Consider the following 11,329-nt stretch of genomic DNA (forward strand, 5'->3'; position numbering starts at 1 on the left):
CAAACTAAGAAAAGCTCTCTATGGCTTGAAACAAGCTCCCAGAGCTTGGTATGAGAGATTAACTGAATTTCTAACCAGTAATGGATATAAGAAAGGAGGAATAGACAAAACTCTCTTTGTAAAGAATGAAGATGGAAGGATCATGATTGCATAGATATATGTTGATGACATAGTGTTTGGAGGAATGTCTAATGGAATGGTAAAACACTTTGTCAATCAAATGCATACTGAGTTTAAAATGAGTATGGTTGGAGAATTGACTTACTTCCTTGGACTTCAAATCAAGCAAATGGAATACTCCACCTTTTTGTATCAAAGTAAATATGCCAAGAACATAGTCAAAAAGTTTGGAATGGATAATGCGAGTCACAAAAGAACTCCTGCACCAACACATCTGAAGCTATATAAAGATGAAGGAGGCATAAGTGTTGACTAGAGTTTGTACAGGGGAATGATTGGAAGCTTGCTATATCTAACAGCAAGCAGACTAGATATTGCATTTGCAGTTGGAGTATGTGCCAGATATCAAGCAGAGCCAAAGGTAAGTCAATTAAACCAAGTCAAGATAATCTTCAAATATGTAAATGGAACTTTTGATTATGGCATATTATACACTCACGAGTGTGACCCTGTCCTGAATGGATATTGTGATGCTGACTGGGCTGGAAGTGCTGATGACAGAAAAAGCACATCTGGAGGATGTTTCTTCTTAGGAAATAATCTCATATCATGGTTTAGCAAGAAGCATAAATGTGCCTCATTATCAACTGCTGAAGCAGAATACATAGCAGCTGGTAGTAGTTGTTCTCAACTGGTTTGGATGAAACAAATGCTGACTGAATACAATGTTTCACAGAATGTCATGACTTTATACTGTGATAATCTCAGTGCTATCAACATCTCCAAAAATCCAATTCAGCATAGCAGAACCAAACATATTGATATCAGACATCACTTTATTAGAGAACTTGTAGAAGGCAAGGTGATTTGCTTAGAACATGTACCCACTGAACTTCAGCTAGCTGACATTTTCACAAAAGCTCTTGATGCTACACAATTTGAAAACTTGAGGAGCAAGTTAGGAGTCTGCATCTTTGAGGAACCGTAATTTAAAAAAAACAAAAAAAAAAAACAAAAACAAAAACAAAAAAGAGGAAGACAGTTGTTTGCTTTGGCAACTTTTGTTGCCAAACAGGGGGAGAAGTAGTAATGTCACCCCAGAACAACAAGTATGTGTGGTTTATGTGATCAACAATTCTGATATGCTTATTTTGTGTTGATCTGTTTGATTGTGTGTAGTATAGCAGTTTATTTCTATTATACTTGATAACTGCTCTTGTGGTGTGGTAGTATAGCTATGTTATGTGGTTAAATCCTTACTTTAGAAGTAACAGTAGCTGTGGGCGTTGTGTGCATATTGATGGTGGTAATTGATAACGCGAAAACGTATCGTATATTTAGCTTAATTTACATGCATTATAATTCTATTTTATTTCAATTTTATTATTTTATTTTGTATTATGCCGGTATTTCTATTTGTTTTCAGGAATTTATTTAATCGGAGCTCACAAAAGAAATAGTCGGAAAAAGGACTTAAAATGGAGAAGAACTGCTTAAAATGCCAATTAAATGAGGAGGTGCAATTAGAAGAAGAAGGAGGCCCAGAACAAAGGAAGCCCAACGCGCATGACTGGGAAAGCACGTGACGAAAGGCATGTGGAGAAGCCTGCCGGTCGGCATCCCCCCCCCCTACGCCGTTTGGCACCCCCTAAATATGGTGTGTGACGTTAGTCACACACATAGGCCTTGAAGAGACGCAGTTTTCCACTCTCCGCCATTTTCTCCTCCGAAAGAACAACAACAGACGAAAACAAACTCCACATCAAGACTCTGCACCAACTCTATAAATACCCTTCAAGAATTATTGAGAGGGTCACGAATTTTACCCCAGTGTCGTCTTATTTTTCTTCTGCTGTTCTCCAAGTTCCGTTCTTATTTCCTACCCACTTCCTGCAATAGATTTCCACACCGGAAATTCTATTGCGATTAAGTTTTCATTGTTAGCTTCAGAATTAATTTTAGTTTAGGACTCAGATTTATTTTCAAGAACTCAATTTCAGTACCGGATTCAAGAACCAGTGCTGCTCTGTTTCAATTTCAGTTTGCTATATTAAATTCAGGTTCATTTAATTGCTTTAAATTATTATTGTCTGTTTATGTTAGTCATTAGAATTATGTCCGGATTATTTTATACCTGCTATATTTGTTCTGTTTTGTCTATTAAAACAATGTTCGACTAAATTATTTTTATCGGTATGTAAGGTCACATAACGAGGGAATCGAGTAACACTGTCGACGTATTTTATTAATTAAATTTATTTATCTGGTATTAATTTCTAATGCTTAATTTAACTGTTTTGTAACAAGAGTTAAAAACAATAGAAGTTAGGATCAATAAAAAAGAGAGTTTGAGATTTTAACTGGACAGTAGAAATTAAACATTAACTTTAAATACAGCGAGAGCGCTTTAAGGTTAATTAGACTTCATCGGTTTTCAAAAATCATCTTTAAACTTTATTTGATACAGCGAGAGCGCTCACTTAGGTTTAATAATGAGATCATAATCAATAAACACGAGAGTGTGAGAGGAAGGTTTTTAAACAAGTGATTTCTACAGAAAGAGTATTTTAAATTACGATTCGCGTCGATAGTTTACTAGATCCCCGACGTCTGACCGTTACATACCGATTATACTCTCGCCTATTTAATTCAATAATATTTCTTTTCAATTCCCCGTCTGATCATAATCAATCAGATATTAGCCTTAGGTTTACGTAGTAACGATTAACTACACTAGGTCGATTCTTAGTCCCTGTGGGTTCGATATCTTTTAAAACTACGCGATAGACTGTGCACTTGCAGTCATAATCACAGACATACCCCATTTTGTCGCGATCAAGTTTTTGGCGCCGTTGTCGGGGAAGTAATTTAGTCGACAATCGTAATTAACTGTTACGTTGTAGAGACTAAGGCAACTTAATTATTCTAATCCCTTTGTGCATGCCAAGTACTCGCTCTCGAAGTGAAGACTTAGCGCTGCCAATTCCCGAATCGGAACGTTTTATCACTGTATCACGTCGATTACGACGTACTCGCACTCTTGTTCCTACTCCTACTTCTGAACCAGTTGAAGAATCAACCATGGGAGAACAGCCGCGTCCTCTCAAATCTTACGCTATTCCTTCGCAAGCTGAACCTCACAATAGCATTGCTGCTCCTGCTATTGAGGCAAATAATTTCGAGCTAAAACCATCGTTGTTGTCAGCTGTACAACAAAACCAATTTTCTGGAAATGCGACGGAAGATCCTAATCTTCATTTGTCAGTGTTCTTGCAATATGCAGACACTGTAAAGGCGAATAATGTTAGTGCGGAAGCTATCCGACTGCGCCTTTTTCCTTTTTCACTAAGGGATAGAGCTAGAGCTTGGCTCCAGTCTTTACCTGCCAATTCTGTCATGACCTAGAATGAACTTAAGAAAGTCTTCCTGGCACATTATTTTCCACCTAGCTAGTAAGACCGCCATGCTAAGAGCCCAGATCAATGGGTTTAGACAAAAAGAGAACGAGTCTTTATTCGAAGTGTGGGAGAGATACAAGGACATGCTTAGACTCTGTCCACATCACGGATTAGAAGAATGGTTAATTATCCACACCTTCTACAATGGTCTCCTCTACAATACGAGACTTACAATTGACGCCGCTGCAGGTGGCACACTGATGGACAAAGCGTATGCTGATGCCTATGCACTTATCGAGAGTATGGCTCATAATCATTATCAATGGGGAAGCGAGAGAGCTCAGTCAGAGAAAACTTCTGGAGAGAAATCTTCAACGTATAGTGGGATATACGAGATAAGTAGCCTCGACCGCGTTAACGCCAAAGTTGATGCCCTAACTCAGAAGATTGAAAACCTCACTGTAGCACCTATAGCCGCCGTGGCCGCTGTTTCCCCAAATTGCGAAATATGCAGGATGTCTGGACATGCTGCCCCCAAGTGCCATCTTTTGGCAGGAGTTTCCCCCGAACCAGTAAACTATGCTCAAGGAAACCCCTACTCAAACACGTATAAGCCAAGATGGAAGAATCACCCTAATTTCTCGTACAAGAACAATAATGCTTTGTACGCACCTGGTCAAGCACCCAGTGTACCGCCAAGGTATCAAAAGGCACCATTCACTGCTCCTAACGTCCCAAGGAAGTCTAACTTAGAAATAATGATGGAAAATTTCATAGCAACTCAAACTCAGACTAATAAGGATTTCATAAACCAGAACGTGCACACTAATGAGCAAATCAAACAGTTAGCGACTAAAGTAGACGCGTTGGCCACTCACAACAAGATGCTTGAGACACAAATATCTCAAGTGGCACAATAACAAGCACCTACTGCCGCACCTGCTGGGACATTTCTAGGACAGCCACAACCTAACCCAAAAGGACATGCTCATGCTATTATTCTGCGAAGTGACAAAGAGATGGACGAACCGACTGACCCTAGGCTTAAAAACCCTGCTATGTTCCAAAGCCCTAGGAAGACAACTAAGGAGGAAAGTAGACCCAAGGATAAACCAAGTGATCCGAAGAAGAAAGAGCACAAGGAAGGCGAGACGGAGGGAAAAGAAGCATCATACCTACCTCCACCACCTTATAAACCACCTATCACGTACCCTCAAAGACTCGAGAAATCTAAAAACATAGGGCAGTTCAAGAAATTTGTCGAACTTCTTAAATAGTTGAACATTACAATTCCGTTTACAGAAGCCATTACCCAATTGCCCTCATATGCTAAGTTCCTAAAAGAAATCCTATCGAATAAGAAGAAATTAGAAGACAACGAGACCGTAACACTCACTGCCGAATGTAGTGCAATAATTCAAAATAAAATGCCACCTAAGCTGAAAGACCCAGGAAGTTTCTCCATACCTTGCAATATAGGAAAATTTGTCATAGACAAAGCTCTATGCGACTTAGGAGCTATGTAATACGGTGAACTGACTTTATTTGAAATGTGCGGATAGCAAGAGTCGCCACCAACTTTTATTTTATCCAATTTATAGAAAGGCTAAAAGAACAGAAAAAGACCTTTTTAAAGATTTTGAGTTCGGGGGGTAAGTTATACAAAGGGAAGGTGTAAGGCACCCTTTGCATCCATGGCTATCCATGGGCTCTTAATTGCTTAGCTCACTTTTGTTTGAATTGTTTGAAAAGTGTTTAGAAAAGATTTTTTTGAATAAGGACTTTAGCTTGTAAATAAGCGTAGCCTTTTTGAATTGTTTTGAAAAAGAGGTGTGAAAAGAATTTTTGATTTTTAGAGCAAGCAATTAGTAGCAACTACCCTAAGTTAGAAAAATTGTTCTTTTAGTCTTTCGAGCGAAAGGGTCTATCCATACCATGAGAGGGCAGGAAGTCTTTCAATTGGATGTTTACGGGTCATCGAAAATAATCGTTCGCCACAAGACTGTCCCTACCATAAAGAGGGCAGGTAGTCTAAGGGAAGGATATAATAGTCATTTAATATTTTAAGGCATCATGCGAGGATACCTTAGCAATTGGGACAATCATCTTTTACCGAGGCAACTTCGAGGGACTAGATGATTTTCAATCTCTTTAGGCGACCTTGCTTTAGGTATCCTCGGAATCGAGGGACTTGACTATTTATTTAGTATAATTAGAGGAAACAGAATCATAAGGCAACAGGCAACAAAGGCAACAAGAGGGATTACCCTAAAGGTGTGTGGGTGCAACAATCACGTGATTAAATTCAATTATTTATCTTGTAATTAGTTATCCTAATTCAGTTCAAGGCTTGCACTCCCTAAGATTACTAACCACAGCAATTAATATCACGGAAATTAAAGGCAGAAAATAAATTCCTACGCTATTACAATAAACACCTGCGGGGAAGGGGAATTACAATAAAAACCTGTAGGGGAATGCAGAATTTAAAAGGCGGAAAGTAAGAGGGATCAATAATTAGTTTTAAATATCTTTGAACGCTTTGATCTTCCTCGAACCCTCGATTGACTCTAAAAATTAAAAGAAAAATAATAGGGTGAGTGTAAGAGGGATTCATTGACTATTCGAGGCAAACCCTATTTTGGGCAAAAGGCAAAAATAATATTTAAATAAAAAAAGAATTAAAAACTTAGCTTTCGATCCGTTATGGTGCGTAAACGGAGGATCTTGAGGTAACCCTGAAAATTTGCACAAAGAAGGGAAAAGGTTAGTGCATTAACTGATCTAACCCTAACTGATTACAAAACCTAAAAATTTACAAACCCTAATCCTGAACCTAAAAGGGTTTTTTAAGAAAACTTATTGTGACCCAAAAGGTTTATAAGGCTTAAAAATGCGTTAGTGGATAACACCTACCAGGTTTATAAATGAATCGAGGTTAACAAACCTAAAAATTAATTATTAATTTTCAATTAATTAATTAATCGATTAAAAGTATGTACAAAAATAATAATTTTTATTTCTTAAAAACAATTTTTGATAAAATGACAAAAAGTCGAATTTTCGATAAAATGTAAACAATTATAAAATTAACATTATTTAGTAAATATAAATGTTTTTAGAAAAATAATTTAATAAGAAAAAGAAAAAGAAAATAAAATAGAGAGAATAGTTGATGTAATTAAAAGAAAATTTAAAGAATAAAAAAAAAGAAAGAAAAGACTTAGCTCTGGATCTGGATTAATGCACTCCTGAAGGTCCATGGAAGTGCTACGCATTCAAGGGCGTTTGATCATGCATTGTTGTGGGTCCAGTGGTGACAAAGAGAGGGTGCATTGTGCCCAGACCTAGGGCATACGCACTGAATCTGCAATCAAGCCAAAACAATTATGTAATAAAAATTAGAGTGGCATTTGTAAGGCTCGAACCTGGGAGCATGGGGTTATAGCTTCCTTCTCTTTACCAATTGAACCATGAATTTAATTCGCTGTTGATATAAATAAGAAAATATAAATATGAAAAACGAATGAACAAAGGGGAAAGTCAAATATTCAGAACCGGGGCCCACTGTTCCCACGCTCAGCCAATGAGAGTGTGAGAGAGAGACGGTCCATGTTGACTGGCCAATTGTAGCGCTACACACGTGAGGAGAGAGGAGTGTGACTTTTGACTGACGAATGGGAACATTACACGCATGCAGTCAACGTCCACGCATGGTCCACGCACTCCATCTTCTTCCTCCAGATTACCTGCGGAATTAGCCATGGAGTCTCCTGCGATTTTTGCTGCAACTTATCCTTCGAAAAACCTGGGCAATCGAAACCTGCAAAATACTCAGATTAAATACGTTAAAACCACCCTACCCCCCTAATTCCATGGCTGCAAATCCAATGGTAGCCTCGGTTTAGTCTGAAAAGTCCTCTAGCATTGGGTTCGAAGCTTGGCCGTGAAGTTGCCCTAACAATGGCATATGAGGTTTCCTCCATGAAAACTCCACCACCATATATCAGATCTGTTCTAAAGGATCCCAGGAACACGTTAGAGGCATTATTTCGAATTAAAACACGCTGTAACAGGAAATTTGATTAACAGAAAACGGTATGTTAAAGATGAGATCACATATGCATGGTTCATGATGCTACAGCTATGGAATCCATACCACACTTACCCAAACTTACCTTAGGGAGCAATAATAGGCTGGTAATTGCTTGGGGTCGGCTACAAAACACAATTCGTTGGTGCAAGTGTATAAGAAAATTCTTGATGAAAACCCTAATATCTTAGCTCCTTCTTTTCCATTTTTTCTCGTTCCCCTAGTATTTGGAATGATCATGCTTATATACTAGAACCATTTAGCTCACCCAAACTGAATAAATCTTATTTAATCAATGACTTGTATTTGTTGAAAATTTGATTTACAAATCTTTCTAAATTGGCCTAATTTTTATCCAATCTTACCAATACCATTATGCACGAATTTGGATGAAAAATATGATGATTATATGATTTGATTTGATTGGAAATTAAGGCCTAATCAAATCTTCTTGTATTTTCAAATTTTATTTGATTTAAATCCCCTTTTAAATGAGTAAAATTCAAATAAACATCAAATATTCATGATAAATTCGTGGCACTTGGATTGGATGTCTTTGATAACTTGGGGAACAATATTGGGTCATAAAAAGTTGGGCCTCTTTGCAAAAAGATTCATTTTTGAGCCTTTTATTTCACATTTTTTCCTTCAAAATTGTCCAACTTTGACAAGGCATATCTCCTTCAATTTTTAAGTATGGAAGAGATCTAGGAACTTTTGGAAACCTCAAGATGTCTTTTACAAGCCACTTTGGAAGCTTTTTTCCATTTGAGGATTTTATCTTGAAGATATGGCTCCTGGAAGAAAACAGCTTTTTTGCGATCTTCTAGAAGGACCTGTAATGTTTTGGCCTATATCTCTTATGCGGAAGCATTTCTGGATCTTGGACCCAACATCAAAGTTGTATAGAAATGAATTTCCTTGATAATGAGCTTTGGTTGAGGAATTTTTGATAAAGTATGAGAGAGATACGATCATTCAAAGTTGGGTTGACTTTTAGTTCAAAAACCCTAAATTAGTAACTTGGACATTTGATGATTTCTGAGCTCTCCTTGATGAATCATGATCAATCCTTGATCAAATGATGAATATTACTTCAATATTTTGATGTTGACCAAAAATTAGGAGTTTTTGACTGTGCTTTCACCACAGTTGACTTTTAGGTCAAACTAGTCTACTGTTGACTATTTGAGCAGTTGATTGATCAATCTTGTGAATCAGAGTTTGAAACTTGGCATGAGGATCCCTTGAGGCATATGAAAGACCATGTGTTCCACTTGAGGCATATGAAGTTGATTTTCCTTTGAGAAATACAAAACCCTAGTTTATAGGCTGTTGTTTAGGAGAGAGACTGCATGCTTCCTTCTTGTGTATCTTTGAGCATTTGAAAGTCAGATGGACCGAAATATGATTAAATATGATGGGCAAATTTTGGGGTATGACAAGCTAGTATTAGCCTAATGCCTTTGTCCATTTGTGAAAACTAAACATGGGAGATCTAAGACCAACCAAGATGTCAGTACAACTTGCAGATCGATCTGTCAAGTATCCTGTAGGTGTTCTTGAAAATGTACCCGTCCGCATCGGACAGTTCTACATCCCTACGGATTTCATAATTATGGACATAAAGGAAGAAGTCAATACTCCTATAATCTTAGGAAGACCTTTCCTAGCTACCTCTAGAGCCATCATAGACGTAAAGAAAGGCAAGTTGACATTCGAGGTAGGGGAGGAGAAGGTCGAGTTTATTCTAACACAGTTCCTTCAAGCCCCAGCTATAGAGGACACATGTTATTTGGTGGATGTTATTGATGAATGTATAAGAGAGATACGATTATGGAAGAATCTTACTCTAAAGTTATAAATATTCCAATGCCCCTAATTTTCGAAGATGACAATTGGCGTCCGGAATATCGAGACGATAGTTTGAGCGAATGCTTAGCATTAACACCCAACCCTATGCCTTGCCCTAAGAAACCAACCTTGGACCTTAAACCATTACCCAAGACTCTTAGGTATAAATATCTAGACGATGAGCTCAAAAGACTAGTAATAGTCAACGCAGAGCTAGGAGCCACAGAAACCGAGAAGCTATTACAAGTATTAAGGAAATATCCATCTGCATTAGGATATAACATTGCTGATCTGAAAGGAATAAGTCCTTCCATATGTATGCATCGCATCATGTTGGAAGAAGATTGCAAAACCTCTAGGGAGCATTAAAGGAGGATTAACCCTATCCTGAGCACAGTAGTTAAAGATGAAGTTACCAAACTTCTGAATGCTGGAATTATATATCCAATCTCTGATAGTCAGTGGGTAAGTCTGGTCCATTGTGTACCAAAGAAGGGAGGCATAACAGTTACCGTAAATAAGTCAGGCGAATCTATAGCCGAAAGAAAGGTGACTGGAGAAAGGATGTGTATTGACTATCGTAAGTTAAACAAAGCCACAAGGAAAGACCATTTCCCTCTTCCCTTTATTGACCAAATGCTCGAACGCTTAGCAAAACATTCCTATTACTGCTACCTGGATGGTTACTCAGGATTCTTTCAAATCCCGATTCACCCTGATGACCAAGAGAAAACAACCTTCACGTGCCCTTATGGAACATTCGCTTATAGACGAATGCCTTTCGGATTATGCAACGCCCCCGCGACATTTCAGAGATGCATGATGTCGATTTTAGCTGATTACATAGACAACATCATGGAAGTCTTAATGGACGACTTCTCTGTGTGTGGGGAAGATTTCGAAGGATGTCTCTCTAATCTAGAAAAAGTATTGGACAGATGTGTACAAGTTAACCTCGTCCTAAATTGGGAAAAGTGTCACTTTATGGTTAAACAAGGGATTGTACTTGGACATGTAGTCTCCGAAAGAGGGATTGAAGTAGATAAAGCAAAGATCGAAGTAATAGAAAATCTCCAACCCCTAAAAACAGTTAAAGAGATACGAAGCTTCTTAGGACACACGGGTTTCTATCGAAGACTCATAAAGGACTTTTCTAAGATCTCTAAACCTCTGACTAGCCTCTTAATGAAAGACGTTGAGTTTAATTTCAACGATGAATGTTTGGAAGCCTTTGAAGTACTAAAGACAGCCCTTATATCCGCACCCATAATGCAACCACCCGACTGGAATTTACCATTTGAAATTATGTGCGATGCAAGCGACTATGCTGTAGGAGTAGTCTTAGGCCAAAGGAAAGATAAGAAACTCCATGCAATATACTATGCGAGTAGGACCTTAGATCCCGCGCAAATGAATTACGCCACAACCAAAAAGGAACTCCTGGCCGTGGTTTTTGCGTTAGATAAGTTTCGTTCCTATCTGATAGGAGCAAAGATAATAGTTTACACCGACCATGCAGCCATTAGGTATCTACTAGCTAAACAAGATGCAAAACCTAGACTATTAAGGTGGATCCTACTACTACATGAATTTGATTTGGAAATCAAAGATAAAAAGGGAACTGAAAACGTTGTAGCCGACCATTTATCTAGGATGGAAGGTATTAAGACAGAAGAAACACCAATCAACGATGATTTCCCTTATGAACGCTTAATAGCACATTTGGAATCCGAAAGCGACACATTGGAACAACCTAAAGCGCAAACCATTAAGACACTAAGCACCGGAACCACACTGCCATGGTATGCTGATTTTGTCAACTACCTAGCAGTGAGAGTGCTTCCGCCTGACATGACTTACCAAC

General features: G+C 38.1%; 1 non-coding gene across 1 annotated transcript; it reads right to left on the bottom strand.

The window, feature by feature from the left end:
- Positions 1 to 3,583: 3,583 nt before the first annotated feature.
- On the bottom strand, positions 3,584 to 3,690 carry LOC131608405 (small nucleolar RNA R71). The gene has a single exon (XR_009285668.1). It is a non-coding gene; the product is annotated as a small nucleolar RNA R71 (small nucleolar RNA).
- Positions 3,691 to 11,329: the final 7,639 nt, after the last annotated feature.

Source organism: Vicia villosa, linkage group LG5 (genome assembly GCF_029867415.1).
Source record: "Vicia villosa cultivar HV-30 ecotype Madison, WI linkage group LG5, Vvil1.0, whole genome shotgun sequence".
Taxonomy (NCBI): Eukaryota; Viridiplantae; Streptophyta; class Magnoliopsida; order Fabales; family Fabaceae; genus Vicia; species Vicia villosa.